This window comes from Anastrepha obliqua, chromosome 5, assembly GCF_027943255.1.
Source record: "Anastrepha obliqua isolate idAnaObli1 chromosome 5, idAnaObli1_1.0, whole genome shotgun sequence".
Taxonomy (NCBI): domain Eukaryota; kingdom Metazoa; phylum Arthropoda; class Insecta; order Diptera; family Tephritidae; genus Anastrepha; species Anastrepha obliqua.
The window spans coordinates 45203102-45221293 of record NC_072896.1 but is presented as its reverse complement, the minus strand read 5'-3'; the positions used below and the strand labels follow the sequence as shown (position 1 = coordinate 45221293).

Genomic DNA, 18192 nt, shown 5'->3' with positions numbered 1-18192 from the left:
CTTAAAAAGTTAACCAATTAAATTCAGTTTTGTCTAATTTAATTTTAATTTACATTTAAATTTAATTAATACATTCGTAAACGCAGTCGCAGCGGCCATGATTTTTTAGTCGCAATTTAGAATATTATATGGTACAAAAACAAAAAATTCATTCATAAGTTCGAGCTCATATTTGTAGGGGCAAAGTACTTTCATTCATAAAACGAGCGTCGAATTGAAACTATTTGCCAATATTTGGCAATCAAAATTATAAAACATGCGCTGCTTCCATGATTTTTGTAAGCCACGTGTCATTACTACTTCAACGTAGTTCGCAGGCTTTCGCACGTGGTCTCCTGATAAATCATATTCGACGACTTTCATTTCATCAAAAGCAAGAACACAAATTTTGTCATAATCACAAAGTTCAGACTTTTGTTTCATTGATTGCATGATTGAAGCAGTTAGGAGACCCTCGCTTATATTACTTTTGCGATACCAGCGCTGCAGTGTAGCCTCGTAAGGAAGCGGAAATCCCTTGTCAGACAAATGGCTGTATGCCCGGGGTCCCGCTGCGTTCAAACATATGGCAGTTGATATGTCTTTCCATGACCACATCACCTTTCGATCTATAATAAATGGATTGTTTCGTCAATTAAAAATAAGACATATCGGGGAAAACTATTTTTTGAATTTAACCGGCGGTAAATTTTTTTTTTTTGAAGTGAAAACTTCTTTAGAATCGTTGGGAGTGATTTGAGGAAAAGTGAAACGAAAAAGCGACCCTCTTGGCTACGAAGCGTTATATTATATGTTGATATAAACGTAGCGACGAACTAAATAAAAATAACTTTTATTTTTTCTTGTGATTCGAACCAAGGATTTTGGATCGGAAGCTCACATTGCTAGTCGCTCGGCTACCGCGCCATGCTGTCATCGCTGGCCTAAAAGTTATTTAGTTACGAAGCGTTATATTATATGTTGATATAAATAATTTTTGTGAGCGTGTAATTCTCAAAAGGTTTATTAGAAAATCTATTGAAGTAGGTAGTGTGGTATCTGTTCGTATCAGCTTAACATCTGATAGATCCTCCGTCGGAGGACAACAAATGTTAAACAGATTTTTGGAAAAGGGCGGAGTATTTTAAGGGCTTGCTCCACCTCTGCCACGGGTTGACCCGGTATTACAGTACCGCCGGGATTTCGGCCTTGAATAAATACAAGAAGAAATATACTAATACATTTAGCTTTGGTGGGAAGAGCCATAAATTTTTATATGAATACATGTAGACGAAAATGGAATTTTTTTTTGAAGTGAAATTTGCATTGTAGGACATTTCTGATTATTTATTGAAAACAGTTTTTTGGTTTAGATACTGAAAGTCAGTTTAAGTGAATCGGTATAAATATTTCGTACATTAATTTTTGTGAGCGTGTAATTCTCAAAAGGTTTATTAGAAAATCTATTGAACTAGGTAGTGTGGTATCTGTTCTTATCAGCTTAACATCTGATAGATCCTCCGTCGGAGGACAACAAATGTTAAACTGATTTTTGGAAATGGGCGGAGTGTTTTAAGGGCTTGCTCCACCTCTGCCACGGGTTGACCCGGTATTACAGTACCGCCGGGATTTCGGCCTTGAATAAATACAAGAAGAAATATACTAATACATTTAGCTTTGGTGGGAAGAGCCATAAATTTTTATATGAATACATGTAGACGAAAATGGAATTTTTTTTTTTTTTGAAATTTGCATTGTAGGACATTTCTGATTATTTATTGAAAACAGTTTTTTGGTTTAGATACTGAAAGTCAGTTTAAGTGAATCGGTATAAATATTTCGTACATTAATTTTTGTGAGCGTGTAATTCTCAAAAGGTTTATTAGAAAATCTATTGAACTAGGTAGTGTGGTATCTGTTCTTATCAGCTTAACATCTGATAGATCCTCCGTCGGAGGACAACAAATGTTAAACTGATTTTTGGAAATGGGCGGAGTGTTTTAAGGGCTTGCTCCACCTCTGCCACGGGTTGACCCGGTATTACAGTACCGCCGGGATTTCGGCCTTGAATAAATACAAGAAGAAATATACTAATACATTTAGCTTTGGTGGGAGAGCCATAAATTTTTATATGAATACATGTAGACGAAAATGGAATTTTTTTTTGAAGTGAAATTTGCATTGTAGGACATTTCTGATTATTTATTGAAAACAGTTTTTTTTTATTAAAATTGATTATAGAAGAAAATTGAATTTTTTCCAAGGTGAATTCATACACTAAGCTAAGTAAAACGTTTCGTAATTCAATTTTGTGTTGACAACCAAATGTACACGGCGGAAGAAAAAAATAACAAATCAGCTGTGTTATTGCTACCACCTTCAAAAGATTCGCCTTGATTTTTCATATAAAAATTATACATATCATCACTTGTGACAACTGTACCCAGTCGGTCGACAGTGTGTGAATCATCTTTACATTCTGCAAGAATACCCCAACCTGCGCAGCGCACAGTAAAATCGACACAAAGCTGAGCGCAGAGCACAATCGTACAAACACACTAACGTACATACATACATATATACGCTCGAATACATTTTCTTACTGTGCTCAGCCAAGGCTGGTAGTCATGCACTGTGGCGATATGAACGCACAAATGCACATACACAGGCACGAACATGAAATCAAACAGCTCGCCGTGTTTAAGTGAATCGGTATAAATATTGTAATTCTCAAAAGGTTTATTAGAAAATGTAATCACAAGGTAGTTTGTTGGTTGTGTATGGTTATCGCTTCTCGGCCTTATGGCTAAGATCAAAGTGTTAAACTAATTTTTAGAAATGGGCGGAGTGCTTTAGGGGCTTTCTCCACCTCTGCCACGGGTTGGCCCGGTATTGCAGTACCGCCGGGATTTCGGCCTTGAATAAATACAAGAAGAAATATACAAATACATTTAGCTTTGGTGGGAAGAGACATAAATTTTTATATGAATACAAGTAGACGAAAATGGAAGAAATTTGTAAGTCTGTTTCTTCGGTCCGTTTGGGTATTTTTTTTTGACAACATCGAAACCAAAGCATTTGTATCATATTTTATCTATCATAAGCCACTCGTATCATTTGTTGAAATTGAAAACATTGAGGATGAATAATAATAAAATGAAGAACATAAAATATGTACTTTATAGCAATATTATAATGAACCTATAATTATCCCGCTCCTAATGCTGCTTTCGTCTCATTCTCTCTCAGTTTGTTTTACGGAAGGTTTCACTTCTATTGCGTCTAACCGTTAGACACGTTTTTTTTTTTTTTAATTATTTACGACTGTGCTCGCTTCCTCCAATTGAATATTTAAATCTTTCTTCTCTATTTTCAACCGTCGCACTTCCTTTTTCAGCTCAGAGAATTCTAGTTTCATTGACTGGAAGCACGATTGAAAATTGTTATGTTTGAAATAGTCAACGAATAAATGCTGTTTTTGTTGCCTTACTCCGTTTGAACTTTACTGTCTTTAACCGGCACTTTGCTTACGATTAAGGAAAAAGGCAACCTAATATAATTGCACTAATAAATATATAATATTTCGTTGTAAAATTAATTGCTTGCATTTTCGGCATGACTTTTGGGACTTAATTATAATTGAATCATGTATACGGATAAGCAGTCGTTGTTTAGACGGCAACGAAGTGAGATGGGTGGAGTAGAATGTGTTGATGTTTTTTTTTTTCTTGTTTTAATTTTTTGTCTTTTTTTTTTTGTTTTATATCACGCTTTTATATATACTATTACTTTATATAAAAACATCACTTTGATGATAAGCCTTATAATTTATATAAATATTTGAAAAGGAAAATTGTTGCGCCTAAGAGCCTATAATGTATGTACAGTATGTGGTTTATTTTGGTGGATGTCAGCGAAATGTTCCGTACGTCAGCCCTACTGTGTATTCCTAAATTACATATTATTTCAGTTAGCAATGTCACGATCCGTGGGTAATTACTCGCTAGGTGCCTGCCACTGATACGTCATAGGTGTATTTGGAAATCAACAGATAATTTTTCTTCGCTTTTAATTATTGGAAAAAATTTGTGATTTTTCTCAAATAGGCAACGAAATGAACATTGCATATTCTGAGGCGCAACGGGTTTTTATTTTTTCTTTTCTTCAAATGTATAATGTATGTGGATTTATGCAGTAAAGTACATATTATATAACGGGTTAAATATAATTCTTGTATGATATATAGGCATTGTACGAGCAGAGAACGGTTATGTTCACGGTCTCTGTATATTCTACCAGCAACAAGTGGGCAAGTTGAATAAAAGGGTAATATATAAAAAAATATACAATTATGTGTAATTAGTGCAATTTTGCGATTCATGAATTTCATAATTAATTCTGCATATTATAGGTTGCGTTCTTGTGCAATCAAAAACAGCTAATAGTTCAACTTCTAAGTGAGGTGGAAGTAGAAATCAGTTTGACTAGTGGTCTAGTCACCTGCCCCCTTTGTGTCGTGATGTCCACTACGCGTACTTGATTGTCGGGTCGTGGATGTAGTTTTACCACTCGTTCCATTCTCCATTCGTTTGGTGGTAGGATGTCCTCCTTAATGACGACAAGGTCCCCTACCTTCATGTTAGGTTTTTGATATTTTCACTTTGTGCGTTTTAGAATTCGATGAGGAATTCCCTTTTCCATCGTTTGCAAAAGGTTTGATGGATGGCCTTCAATTTCTGCCACCGATTCACAATAGAGGCAGGATTCTCGCTGGTTTCTATTTCTGGCGGGGCTAGGAGATGTCTGCCAACCAGAAAGTGACCAGGAGTGAGAGGCTGTAGATCGGTTGGCTCATTGGAAGAGGGTCTTAAGGGTCGCGAATTGAGACGGGACTCAATTTGGCATAAGAGGGTATTAAACTCCTCAAAAGTGTATTTCAGGCCAGAGGCAATCTTTTTGAAGTGGGCTTTGAAGCTTTTCACACCTGCTTCCCTCAGTCCGCCCATATGAGGGGCTGCTGCAGGTATGAAGTGCCATGTTAATGCTTGGTGGACATATTTTGAAAGCGTGTTATTGCGTGCATCCGCAATAATTGCGTGCATCCTACAAAATCTATACCTGTATTGGTGGAAGCACGCGGAAAAGTGGTTCGTACCTGAGGGAGGATACCCATAAGTTGGGTTTGCGACCGTTTTTTATAGATCGTGCAGATCTTACAATTATGGATGATGGATCGGATCATATTTTTAACTCGCGGAATCCAGCACTGTGTTCGAATTAAACGCAACATCAGCTGATTTTCGCCATGCTGTGATATTTCGTGAATGAATTTGGTTATAAGGCACGATAACCTTCTATTGTATGGAAGGATAATAGGATGACGCTCGTTATATGCTAAGTTGAGAGATGCGCCCAGACGACCGCCTGCCCTCATGATGTCATCTTTGTCGAGGAATGGATTGAGAAACAATATCTCACTTTTTGTTTTCTTTTGTTTCAATTTCGCGTATTCTCCACCGTAGTATTACTTTTGACTGTTTATGATTAAGCGTTGTGTCGTTGCTTTAATTTCATCAGGTGAAATCAAGCAAGACTTTGCTTGAAATGCAATCTTCGTATTAGAATGGGTTCTTTGAGAGAATCTCATAATATATGATAAAACTCTCAAAGCCCTTGGTAAATTGAAAAAACGATCAAGAATATCGCTGAAATTGATTGTTGTTGTTGCATGTACCTTTACCTATAGTGACTTGTCTTCTTGCAGGTAAGAAGGACTCTGCCACCACAAAGAATTGTGAACCAGTTCGTTGGCCGGAAGTCCTCTGTTTGCTAAGTATGCTGGATTTAATGCCGAGTCCACATGACGCCAGTTATTGTTTCCGACCTTTTCCGCTATTTTGGTTACTCGATGTGCCACAAAGGTTGACCACGAGCAGGGCGGTTTGCAAATCCATGCGAGGACGATTGTCGAATTTGTCCACAGATGAACATCCAAGTGTGCGAGGCTCAGATTTTCCGTGACAGTTTCTATAATATCTGCTAATAGTACGGCGCCACATAGTTCCAAACGTGGAAGGGATATCGTCTTGACAGGTGCCACTCTGGTTTCCGCGAGGAGTAGGTTGAGGTATACTTGATCCTGTTTCTTCACACGCAAGTAGACAGCAGCCGCGTATGCCTTTTCCGAAGCGTCGCAGAACCCATGGATTTCGGCGTTGTCTGCTGGTGAATAGTGCACCCAACGAGGTATGCGGATATGATCAATTTCCCCATAATTCTGCATAAATGTCTGCCAGCGGTCTAATGTGACCGCAGATACGGTGTCGTCCCAATCAGTGCCTTCTAACCAAATGTTTTGCATAATAATCTTCGCGGTAATTATTATTGGAGCGATACACCCTAGTGGATCAAAGAGTTTGGCGATTGCCGAGAGGATTGCTCTTTTCGAAAGAACATCGTGGGTTTTTATTGGCTTTGTCATCTTATGCCGAGGGCCTTTACCGAACTAGTATCTTCAAAATCTAAATATCTTCATTAAGCAAATGGGCTTTTGGGATGCCTTTTGGAATTTTGTTGCAGTTGGAAGTCCATTTTCGCAATGGAAATCCAGGGACTGCAAAATTTGCATAATTTCGTCTCTGGCTGTTATTGCAGAGTCGATGCTATGACACCCGGCAAGAACGTCGTCAACATACATGCATTTTCACAGTATGTTTGATGCTGTTGGAAAGGAGTTTTCAACATCATCAGCTAGTTGAAGTAATGTTCTTATCGCAAGATAAGGAGCACAATTTATGCCGAAAGTAACAGTCTTTAATTCGTATAGACTAATTGGGTCTTTCGGGCAAGTGCGAAAAACTATTCGCTGATATTTGGTATGTGTATTGCTTATCATTATCTGACGGTACATCTTCTCAATATCGCTGTTGAAGACATACTTGTATAATCGCCAGCGGAGGATCAGGACAGTCATATCTGCTTGCAATACCGGACTTGGATGAAGGACGTCGTTGAGGCTCGTTCCATTGGCAGTCGGGCATGAGGCGTTAAATACCACGCGCACTTTGGTGGAGGTGCTCTCTTCCTTAATGACGGCATGATGAGGTAGAAAATAATGGTCAGTTGCATCTGCAGATATGTTGGTTGTGATTTTGTCCATATGACGTAGCGTTTCATATTCTGCCACCACTCTAGTATATTCCTCTTGCAGGGACGGATTTTTTGCGAGACGCGTCTCATTCCGGAAGAATTGAGAGCAGGCGCTCTTGAGTGATGGTCCCAGCTTGATGTTTGATGGAAAATCCCGTTTGAAGGGTAAAGTAACGACATACTTTCAATCGTGGTTGCGCTTCGTAGTGGTCCGATATAACTCCTCGCAATACACGTCATCCTCAGTCTGCCTTTCTTTTCTTGGGATGTCTTCCAATTCCCAAAAGGCAGCTAGTTGCTTGTCCAGTGTGACTTCGCTGAAAAGAGAAACTATCTTGTTTGGTGGACTGACTGTTTCGGTTCGGCCAGTTAGTATCCACCCGTATACAGTCTCTTGGGCAAGAAGTGTACTTAGTACATTTTTCTTCAAGCCGCTTAAAATAATTTGGGGATAAATGTCTCCGCCAAGGACAAGGTCCACTGGTTCATTGACGAAGAACCTCTTATCCGCCAAAGTGAGATCTGGAAATGCTTGCCTTGTCATTGCGCTTACTAGGCAAGTTGGCAGATTTCCAGTTTATTGCGGCAAAACTAGCGCAATTGTGTTTATTTTTACAAAAGGGTCGATAGGCGACCGCAGTTGTAATGAGCACGCTTGTCTTACCTCCGCAGATATTGAATTGTTGATGCCCGAGACTTGGGCATGCAAGCGTTTAGATGGCAGGTTGATTCTACTTTTGAGGCGTTCAGTGATGAACGAACACTCAGAACCAGAATCGATCAGAGCTCGTGCTGTAAAATTAACATTATTTTGGAATATATTCACCATGGCTGTTCCTAGTAGAACCCCTTTGTCCGTATTGGAATAGCACGATTTAAAATTATGGATTCTGCTATCCGTTGGCCTATTGGAATCGAGTCGTTTTAGGGCCTCCTTGGATGTTGAGGGCAGGTCATCAGCGGGATCTCTGCTTTCCTTAAGAGCTGCTGCTTTTGGTTGAACTGCTGTAATGTGCAGGAGCGTGTTGTGTCTTGAGTGACATGTGCTGCAGTTATACGAGCTCGTACATCTTGACACCGTATGTCCTGACGACAGGCAGTTCAAGCAACAGTTGTTGCTCTTGACGCACGCGATTCGATCGGTGACCTTTAACTTGCGGAACTTTGGGCAACTTTGCAATTTGTGGTCGTCAGTGACACATAATTTGCACATATGTTTGGCGACACTTACCTGAAAGTTACCCATCCTTTTTGGTGTAGTTTCCGTGAACTGTTGTAAGCTTTGCGCCTTGAGCGCTTTGTAGGCTTTAATTCCTGTCTGAAACCTGTTGGAAAGGAATTTGTCCATGTCTGTCCACTTTGAAATTTCAGATTTATTCTCTATCGTTTGTTCCCAAAGCGATAGAGTACTCTCTGGCAATTTCGTGGAGCATAAGTAGGTAATAATTGCATCCCAGTTTGAAATGTCAATCTGGTGAGTCTGTAAAGAGGAAATGCAATTATTAATGTCTCGTTGGAGTTTTTTTTATCGAACTGCCACATTCAGTTTCGATTGACTGTAGGTTAAACAGGATCTTCAGCTGCGTGTTCACCAGAATCGGTTTGTTCTCGTACCTTTCGCAAAGATTTTTCCACGCCGTAGAAAACCCATCATTCCTCACGATGTCTCTGGCTTCACCCTGCGTTTTCTGGTTGAGGTGGAACAGCTTTTCGACCGGGGAAGGCGTTTATTTAATATGTAAATGGCCGTGAACATATCGCGGAATGTTGGCCAAGATACGTAGTCGCCTTTGAAAACCTCCGTATCACACGGTGGAAGGTGAATATTATGTTTGCGTACTGCTAGTTCTTCGCCTTCCCGGTCTGCCTTTTCCAGCCTCGCAGAGAGATCAGCTATCGTCGACATGCCGCGCAAATATGTGTGGTAACATATTTTATTCCTTTTCTTGATCGCGGCAAGATCCTTAGGAGAAGGAGTTTCTGTTGAAAGCAAGTGGTCGTACGCTGCTTTGGCCTTTTCCCACATTGCTTTCAACTCCTCCTGTTACGAATTACGAATGGTCACTTAACGGAGTGCCATTAAAGTCGGCTTCGAATTCCGTCACGGCGTCGACTAAACGAATATAGGTATCCATATTGTAAGTATGGGATACAAAAACTTACGCGGTATTAAAAAAATGCTCCTTCGCGAAATGGAGACGAATTCACAGCAAGACCCAAGCCCAAAATGCACCACCGAGATTAAAATAACAATATATATTATGTATCTATATATATTTATTGACAAAAAGATAATATATTTATATTTATGTATGTGATTTCGCCACCCACACAATAATCAGTGGTATGTATATACCTATGCAAAAAGTGCGCTGGGATCGATTTTAATTTACTGCGGCGTTGTTTGTGTAGTTGTGTACTCAACTTCCCAGCGGGAATGTACAAGTAAAAGGAACGGAATAAGAAAAAGTTGAAAAATTCCCAACAACGCGCTGTTAGATGGTTTAGCTTGAAAATACCGCGCGCACTTGTTTTGTCTGTTTGCGGACAGACGGAGTCGTTGAACCTTTTTGATTTTTTTTTTAATTAGCTTATTTCCACCAAAAAAAAAGTGTGCAATAAATCCACGTACCTGGTTTTGCTGGAACGGATTGTTTGCTGATGGCTTGGTACTTGCTGATGGCTTGGTGCTTTGTTAATCTCAGCTTTGCTTGGTGCTTGCTGGCTTGATGCTTGCTGATGCTCTGTTTAAATGGATCTTTTATTATCCGGCTCGAAGGACCATGTTCTCATCGGAGTGCGACGCAATGGGCGGTTTAAAATGTGGGGCCTCCACGGTCGCTTCGATGATATATTTTTGAAAAATAAAAGCACAAAGGCGTGTCAGTATATAGTTCTTAATATTTTATTTGCAGTGTATATATCTATACTAATATTATAAAGAGGAAAACTTTGTTTGTTTGTTTGTTTGGTTGTAATGAATAGGCTCAAAAACTACTGGACCGATTTTAAAAATTCTTTTACCATTCGAAAGCTACATCATCCACGAGTAACATGGATTATATTTTATTTTGGAAATTGGGCTCGAGATATAGGTCAAAACGTGGACCCGGGTAACCTTCGGATGTGTATGTACAATATGGGTATCAAATGAAAGCTGTTGGTGAATGCTTTAGTCCAGAGTATTTTTCATGCCGCTCCGTGACTAGGGTCTCGAGATAGAGACCAAAACGTGAACCCTAGAATGTGTTTGTACAATATGGATATCAAATTGAAGCTGTTGGTGAATGCTTTAGTACAGAGTATTTTTCATGCCGCTCCGTGACTGGGGTCTCGAGATATAGGTCAAAACGTGGACCCGGGTAACCTTTGGTTGTGTATGTATAATATGGGTATCAAATGAAAGCTGTTGATAAGTGCTTTAATACGGGGTATTTTTCATGCCGTTCCGTGACTGAGGTCTCGAAATATATGCCAAAACGTGGACCCGCCGTGTCTTTGCACCGAACTAAACCAAACTTACGCACATTGTTAAGTAAGTATTGAAAATGGGTTTCGTAAAGTTTGGTTGTAATTCGGAGCACTGGCAACGGGTACAGCGTTCTTTTGAACCAGCCATAATGTCGCTTACTTTTTTAACGCTTGGGGCGGAACTGAACTGTCAAATTGACAGTGTGAGTTACAATGTGTCAATATTTCTTTCTGATTTGGATGCCATAAGGAAAAAACGTAAGTGCAACATGTAAAAATTGTTTGTGAATTTTTTTGGAGTGGATTTTGGAACAGTGAATAATTTCTTACGAAATTTGAGAATTTAATGTGAAATCCGAATGAAATAATGTGTTCGTGGAAAAAACAATTTTTTTCGTTTTTTTTTTTGATAAATATAAATGGATAATGGTTAAAAAAGCTCCAATGCTTAATAAAACATATAAATTGAAACGAAAAATTCATGGATGATCAGGAAAAAAGACGATTGTTTATTCATATGCGTTGATTTGAAATTTAAAAACAGTCTTCTTTTTTCCTGATTTTCAATTTATATTTTATATTTACTCAAAAACAAATAGAAAAACAAAAAATATTGTTTATGCCAAAGCGCTTGAATAGAGAATAAAGAAATAAATAATATGAAATTCATATATTTTCTGTTCTAAACCATATCTATTCTATTTTAGTGTACCCAGCGAAGGGGGCCGAGTTTGCTAGTATGTACATATAGCCTTAAAAGCGTTACAAATGGTATATATAGATGGCAATACGTTGCTTACGTATTATGTTAAGTAAAATTAATAATTGATAACATATTACCTTTAGCTGGCTGACACGTCCTGATGCTTTGAGTTCTAAAATCGCAGAGAAAGTTATAATTCAAATTGAAGTGAAAGTAACCTCGCCGAACAACGTTTAACACGGTAAACGTTTTAACTGTTCGGCGGGGAAATGCCAGGGTTAACGGCCTTCACGTTGCAGCGACTGGAAACGGTGGTTAGCAACAGTCGGATCGGTAGGCGCAGTTACCATTAGGGTGGCTAAAAAATGTATATTAAATATTAGGGTGTGGCCTAAACACATAGTTATTAAAGATAAAAAATCTTTGCACTCTAATCCTAAAATAATATGAATTAAATGTATGGCAAGTTCGGGAACTATAAAAAATTATATTAAACAGTTATATTGTTAACGAATTGGTTATTCAATTAAGGTAAATAAATTTTAAAAAAGTGATATTCATAAATACAGGAACATAAATTTAATTGCTGTCATTATCAGTTACGCGCATTCGCTTGCTTCGAACGCGTATACAATAACTATCCTCGCTGGAATAATTTTGAACTGGTCTTTCTCTTGCACGTTCAGCATCTACATTTTTAACTATGAACTCAGTTATGAGCCGTTGCTCGCCAATTCTTGCTACCCCTTTGTATAATTCTTTCTAACAAGCCATACAAGAATTCAGCTCACGTTGTAATTGTGCAGCAGCTCTTTCGACATTGGGATCATTTGTGATGAAATGGTGTCCTAATTTATTTGCAAGTTGAAGTCCTTCTTGAATTAAATTTGCAGTTCATTTTACAGGATCTTCACTATCAGTTCAACAATGTCATCGAATACTAAGTCATCAAAATCCTCCTCACCATTTGCGCAGGAATAATGGATGTCTTTTCCCCCAAACCAATATTATGCTATGATCCACCTTGTTTTTGAGACAATGAAATTGGGGTGATTTTAGTAAGAAAACACTAACAGCATTGAGAACTGCTTCATTCAATATGTTTAGACTTCATTACGATACATACACATATGTCTATGTATTTTTCAACGCATCTTTATTTCTTACAACCATTTTCGCATTGTTCTATTCTTAGCCGGAAATAACACAATAATATTTGAAAATATGTACATAAAAAGAGCAAAAAACGGAAACCAAACATATCAAAACGCTATACTCAAAGCGTGACTCTGAAGTTGAGGATACAGAACCCGCAGTCAATGTGCCATCCGAGAGGCAGAATTGCCCTTCTACGACAATAAAGCCACTATCGTCACCACCTACTGGTTCATCAATATGTGGTTTGCATATATCGTCAACTCCTCCGCCATTTCATATTTCACCGACACCAAGTAGAGCGCCATCACCAAACCTATCACCCGTTGTTTCACCTATACCGCCACCACATATTTTTATTTCACCGACATCAACATTGCCAAAGAAAGAATGCATATCACCGCAATTGTTCCGATAATAGCAGCCTGAGGAAATCGTTCGCGACTGCTAGTGATTTCTAAGTCCTCACAGATGTTTTTGTTTTTGGGAACCTGCACCTACTATACGATTTACGTATACCTTGGTAACGGGCGGGCAAACCCAATTAGAGCCAGTACTAGGTGAGCGACTTCTACTAACTGGCTCTAATCTTAAAGATGGAACAGCCCCATCTCAAACTTTAAAACGAGTTACTTGCTCTGGACTAAAGTGGCGCTTACAAACATATAGCCTGTAAGTATCTGCTGGTTGCACGTTGCAAGCCAGGGCCCAACTATTTCGAACCTCTCCCCGTCGAGGAAAGGCGTACAACGTGTGACCCTTTTCCGCAAAGCATCCTACCACGCAAGACCTTCGTTGCTTCTTTGGCATTGTACAGCTGTACGTAGGGTCGTCGTCATGCCCTATTAAAAAAAATTATTTTATAACATAATAATTTATAACATAATTCCCAATTCAAAAATTATGTTCAAATGAATCTTTATACTCCACTTATGCAAATTGAAAAAAAAAAAAAAAAATCGCGATATATATTCTGAATTATTTTTTGTACTCAGTAGAAGTACACCATCAAAGCACAACTATCGGTCGTATAACATACGATATATGTACGTAAAAAAAATAAAGTGGAAGTGGGCATATTATTTAATACATGAAATTTCAAAAAGCCATAATATTATCAAAAAATATCAAATGAAGTTTAGAGGGAAAATCTTTCGAACAATTAATACCACCAGTAATTTTGACCGGTCGCTAATTTTATCACACTTGGTAATTCCCATTTCTATTTATTTATACATATACATACATATGTATTTATATATGCACATACATACATATGTATATCAAATAAATTAGCACAATATATATATATATGCACTTACATATGTATATGTAATATCATTTACATTCAAAAATTAATAAAATAATTTAAATATTGGATGAATGAAATAAATAAGTGCTCTACTTACTCACGCATGATCCATTAATGAAAGGTCGCCACTCGTTTGATTCGTGATAATAGTCCAAGAAGTAGAATAATTCGTTTACATTCGAGCAATAAACAAGTTTGTCATTCTCTTCATCAGTTTTGAATACTTCTCTGTAAGAAATTCGATCATCATCTTTCCGGGTATACGTAATTCGGAAGTCGTCATCAACTAAATTCCATTGTTTAAATCGAGAAGCGAGCGTTTCAGATTGTCTTCCCGATAGAAGTAAATCACGAGAAAGATCCTGAACATCTGAATTTGATACAATGTATCGTTCTGAAGACATATAACCAAACGGAAAGTACTCTTCATCATCATGTTATCAGTTTGACCATCATCAGCAATGAGCTGAACTGCCTTCAATTCATGACCTGCAGTTGAGTCATTATATCGTTCAAGACTACGGGTTTCTTAACAGTTGTAATATCAGCATACTTTATGTGCTTTCGAGTTTTATAATGATGACCTTTTACGTCCGTTTTACAAAGATAACAGTCATCTGGTTTATGATAAGGCTGATGATGCCATCGGGTTGGTGTTGAAATTCTGTATGTACAAAATTCTAAAAACAAAATTCTGCTTTTTTTAAATTCTGCTTTCTAAAATTCTGCTTTCAAAATTCTGTATTACAACATTCTGTATTAAAATATAATGTTAACAATGTTAAAGAGGTAATGTAATTATTTAATTTATTATTATTATTATTTTTTATTATTATTCGAGATATTAAATAAAAAAAAAAATAATAATAATAATAATTTTTTCTTCAGTTTCGATAGAATCCACCGTATTTTTGCGTAGAACTCCTTTTCGCGTGGGGCGGCCTTCGGCCGCGCTTCAAAAAAAATAACCCTCATCAGTCCAACTCCGGCTAAGCAATCCACAGTATTTTTGCGTAGAACTCTTCTAAAAAAAACGACAGCTGCGAAGAATTATTAAGAAAAGAAATGAATTAAGTCACACTACATATTTAAAAAGAATTCCAAAAAATATTGTAATTGGCTAAACTAAAGTATTGTTATCGCTTAAACATATACACACATACAGTGGCTCACAGCTTATTTTATGCAGTGCATAGTCTCAAATCCCAAGCTTTATAACTACAAAACTAAGAAGAATTTGAAAAAGAAATTGGTACCATTAAAAAGATAAAAAACTCAAATTTAACAAAATAACTTCATTTATTGTGAAAATGTATATTTAAATAACTTTAAACTACGAAAACCAAAAATACTGGTTAATTTCAGGTCACAGCTTATTTTATGCAGTTACTTATAATTATAAAAAACTTAATATTAAACATAATTTGAAGTATTTTTAATATTTGGTATGATAACCCTTGTTGTCTATAACAGATTTAAGGCGATTTTGCATTGATGTCACCAGTTTTTTTGTAATATCTGGCGAAATATTCGTCCACTCCGTTTTCAGCGCCTCCTTTAGGTCGTTTTTGTTAGAAATCTTATGTTTCCGGATATTAGTTTCTAGTATAGACCACAAGTTTTCAATGACATTCAAGTCTGGCGACTGTGGCGGCGGCGTCATCAAGTGAGGACAGTTATATATTAGCCAGCTTTGTACAATACCCGCTTTATGCTTTGGATCGTTATCCTGATAAAATCGAAAATCTGATTTTATACCCAGATCCTCGGCACTCTGCAACAAATTATCCTTCAGAATCTGTAGGTATTTAAATTTGTCCATTGTTGTCTCAATAAATGTCAACCTCCCAGTACCAGCAGCCGACATGCAGGCCCAAACCATGACGCTGCCACCGCCATGTTTCATTGTCGGTTTCAAATTTTCTTTATTGAGTTCCTTATTTGGTTTTCGCCAAACATAGGACATCCCATCCGAGCCGAATATGTTGAATTTCGATTCATCTGCGAAAATAACAGAATTCCAGTACTCTGACGTCTCTGAAACATGCTCATTGGCAAATCTAAGTCGGCAAAGTCTATTTTTTGGGCTGATAAAAGGTCCTTTACGTGCTACTCGGCCATGAAACTCGTGTTTGCGCAGAATACGGCGAACAGTTTCCACACTACATTGTTTACCGAGGTCAGATTGAACTGCAGAGGTCAGTTTCGGAGCCGAGAGTCGTGGATTAGCTTTTATCCTTCTTACAATAGTTCGCTCATCAGTGTCACTGAAAATTTTGTTTGGTGGTTCCCTGCCCTTATTATGTACACGATTTTCATGGACGAAGCGCTCGATGATTTTTTGTACTGTAGGGGCGTTAATGTTAACTATTTCTGCTATTTTTCGCTGCGATTGGCCGTTTTTGAAATGGTGAATAACCAATTCACGTTGACCTATCGTTGTTCGCGGACCCATTTTATTAATCACATTAATTGACACTTCAAATACTAAAATCAAACTAAAAAGCGAATACAAAGTAATTTTATAAATAAGCGATGATATTACATACGCCTACTACTCTTAAATAACGTAATATTTAAGTACCGTTGTACAAAGAAGCGACTGCATAAAATAAGCTGTGACCTGAAATTACGCAGTATTTTTGATTTTGGTTGTTTTATGTTATTTAAATACATATTTTCACAATAAATGAAGTTATTTTGTTAAATTTGAGTTTTTTATCTTTTTAATGGTACCAAGTTCTTTTTCAAATTCTTCTTAGTTTTGTAGTTATAAAGCTTGGGATTTGAGACTATGCACTGCATAAAATAAGCTGTGAGCCACTGTATGTATATTTATGGAATAAATGTTTATTTTGTTACTTCTTGTATGACGAAAATCACAAAACTTGAATAAAGCAGAATTTTTCGCATTAAACATGCAGAATTTTGAAAAAGCAGAATTTTAGAAAGCAGAATTTTAAAAAGCAGAATTTTTTTGCAATTTACAGAATTTTGTCACCCAGAATTTTGTAATACAGAATAATGACACGCTCCCGATGATAACGTTTTGATTTATATCTCTTGAATTTCAATGAACACTCAGTACTAGCAAATTCCGATTCATACCAGCGTTCAGAAGTATTTAGAAATATTGAACTTGGATTTCTTACAAAAATTGTGAATTTGGAAATGCATGTTATGTATTTCCAAGTTCTTTATTGAGTCACTGTAAATAAAAATAATTACAAAAAAATGTTTTAACTTAATCCCAGAATTACATTTTGTGAATTAATTTTTAAATTGAAAACTGATCGCGAAATTTCGCCAATATGACGTTGTTATGTTACCTAAGTATACTGAATTTTTTTATAGAAGAAGCGGATACATCAAAAATTTAGTTGACTAAAAACAAACATTGAACATTCTCGTGCTTTGAAATTGAATTGAAAATTGAAAAAGGCGAGCCGAGAAGCACCGAGAGATTTGGCAACTCCTAAAATACTCAGGTTAAAAGCCCACAAGCTCTGGACAGTAAAAAGGCTGATAGTCACGTAGGAAAGGAGAGAAGAAACAGAGAGAAAGATATAGTATAGAATATAGACAGGGATACCTCGTTCTGTGAGAATTTTCCAGATTCCCTGGCAAATCTCCTCCAGTTTGAGAGAACGAATTTTACTTATTCTCATAACACCGGAACTCAAACTTCGTAGTCTTGTTCTAGCAAACGCCCCACACTCTCAAAGAAAGTGCTCAGTGCTATCCTCTAAGCAATACAGGCAAATCAGGATCCTCAATGATTCCAATGGTGGTCAATGCTGACCATGTGTTGTGTCCCTTAATAATAGCGAACGTATTCTAGCAAGTTTTAGAAGAATTTCGCTGTCGCAGTGTTCTGTTCGGGCTTGTCACAAAACAGTTTGCAGTTCTGCGGCGTTCTAGACCGGACCATCGCTCTTTATGTATATTGCCTACATAATCGTTGGTCCAATGCATAATTCCTGTATAACTGATTCGGATTATTGGCCCTGGTTCCTGTGGGGGTAACCGCTGAGCCGCAGTTGGCTAATTCATCGGCAATTTCATTTTGTTGAACACTGCAGTGTCCTGGAACCTATATATGTAAGTGCAAGCTTATTCCGTCTTGCAACATAATCAAGCTTCTTCTTACATTATTGAACACTTTATGATGTTTGCTTTGTGTTCTTCATTACCTTCAGTGCAGTCTGGCTGTCACTAAAGACTCCAATCTGCTTCTGCTCCATCTCCTCTCGGTTATCCATTCGACTACTTTCACGATGGCAAAAACTTCGGTTTGAAAAACAGTCCTCATTCTTCCCATAGCGTAATGATAATTATTACTATCGCAAGCATAGAAACCTATTTTTGAAGGACTTTGCCCCAAAAAGATACTCTATGATATCCGAACTTAAGCGGCCACATT

At 37.4% G+C, this 18192-nt stretch overlaps 2 non-coding genes and 2 pseudogenes across 2 annotated transcripts; all 4 read left to right on the top strand.

Annotated features, from left to right (window-relative positions):
* Positions 1–1010: 1010 nt before the first annotated feature.
* On the top strand, positions 1011–1196 carry LOC129249510 (U2 spliceosomal RNA; annotated as a pseudogene).
* A 232-nt stretch (positions 1197–1428) lies between these two features.
* Positions 1429–1624, top strand: LOC129249654 (U2 spliceosomal RNA). The gene has a single exon (XR_008582696.1). It is a non-coding gene; the product is annotated as a U2 spliceosomal RNA (small nuclear RNA).
* A 232-nt stretch (positions 1625–1856) lies between these two features.
* LOC129249653 (U2 spliceosomal RNA) lies at positions 1857–2052 on the top strand. Its single transcript, XR_008582695.1, has one exon. It is a non-coding gene; the product is annotated as a U2 spliceosomal RNA (small nuclear RNA).
* Positions 2053–2765: 713 nt separating this feature from the next.
* LOC129249560 (U2 spliceosomal RNA) lies at positions 2766–2904 on the top strand (annotated as a pseudogene).
* Positions 2905–18192: the final 15288 nt, after the last annotated feature.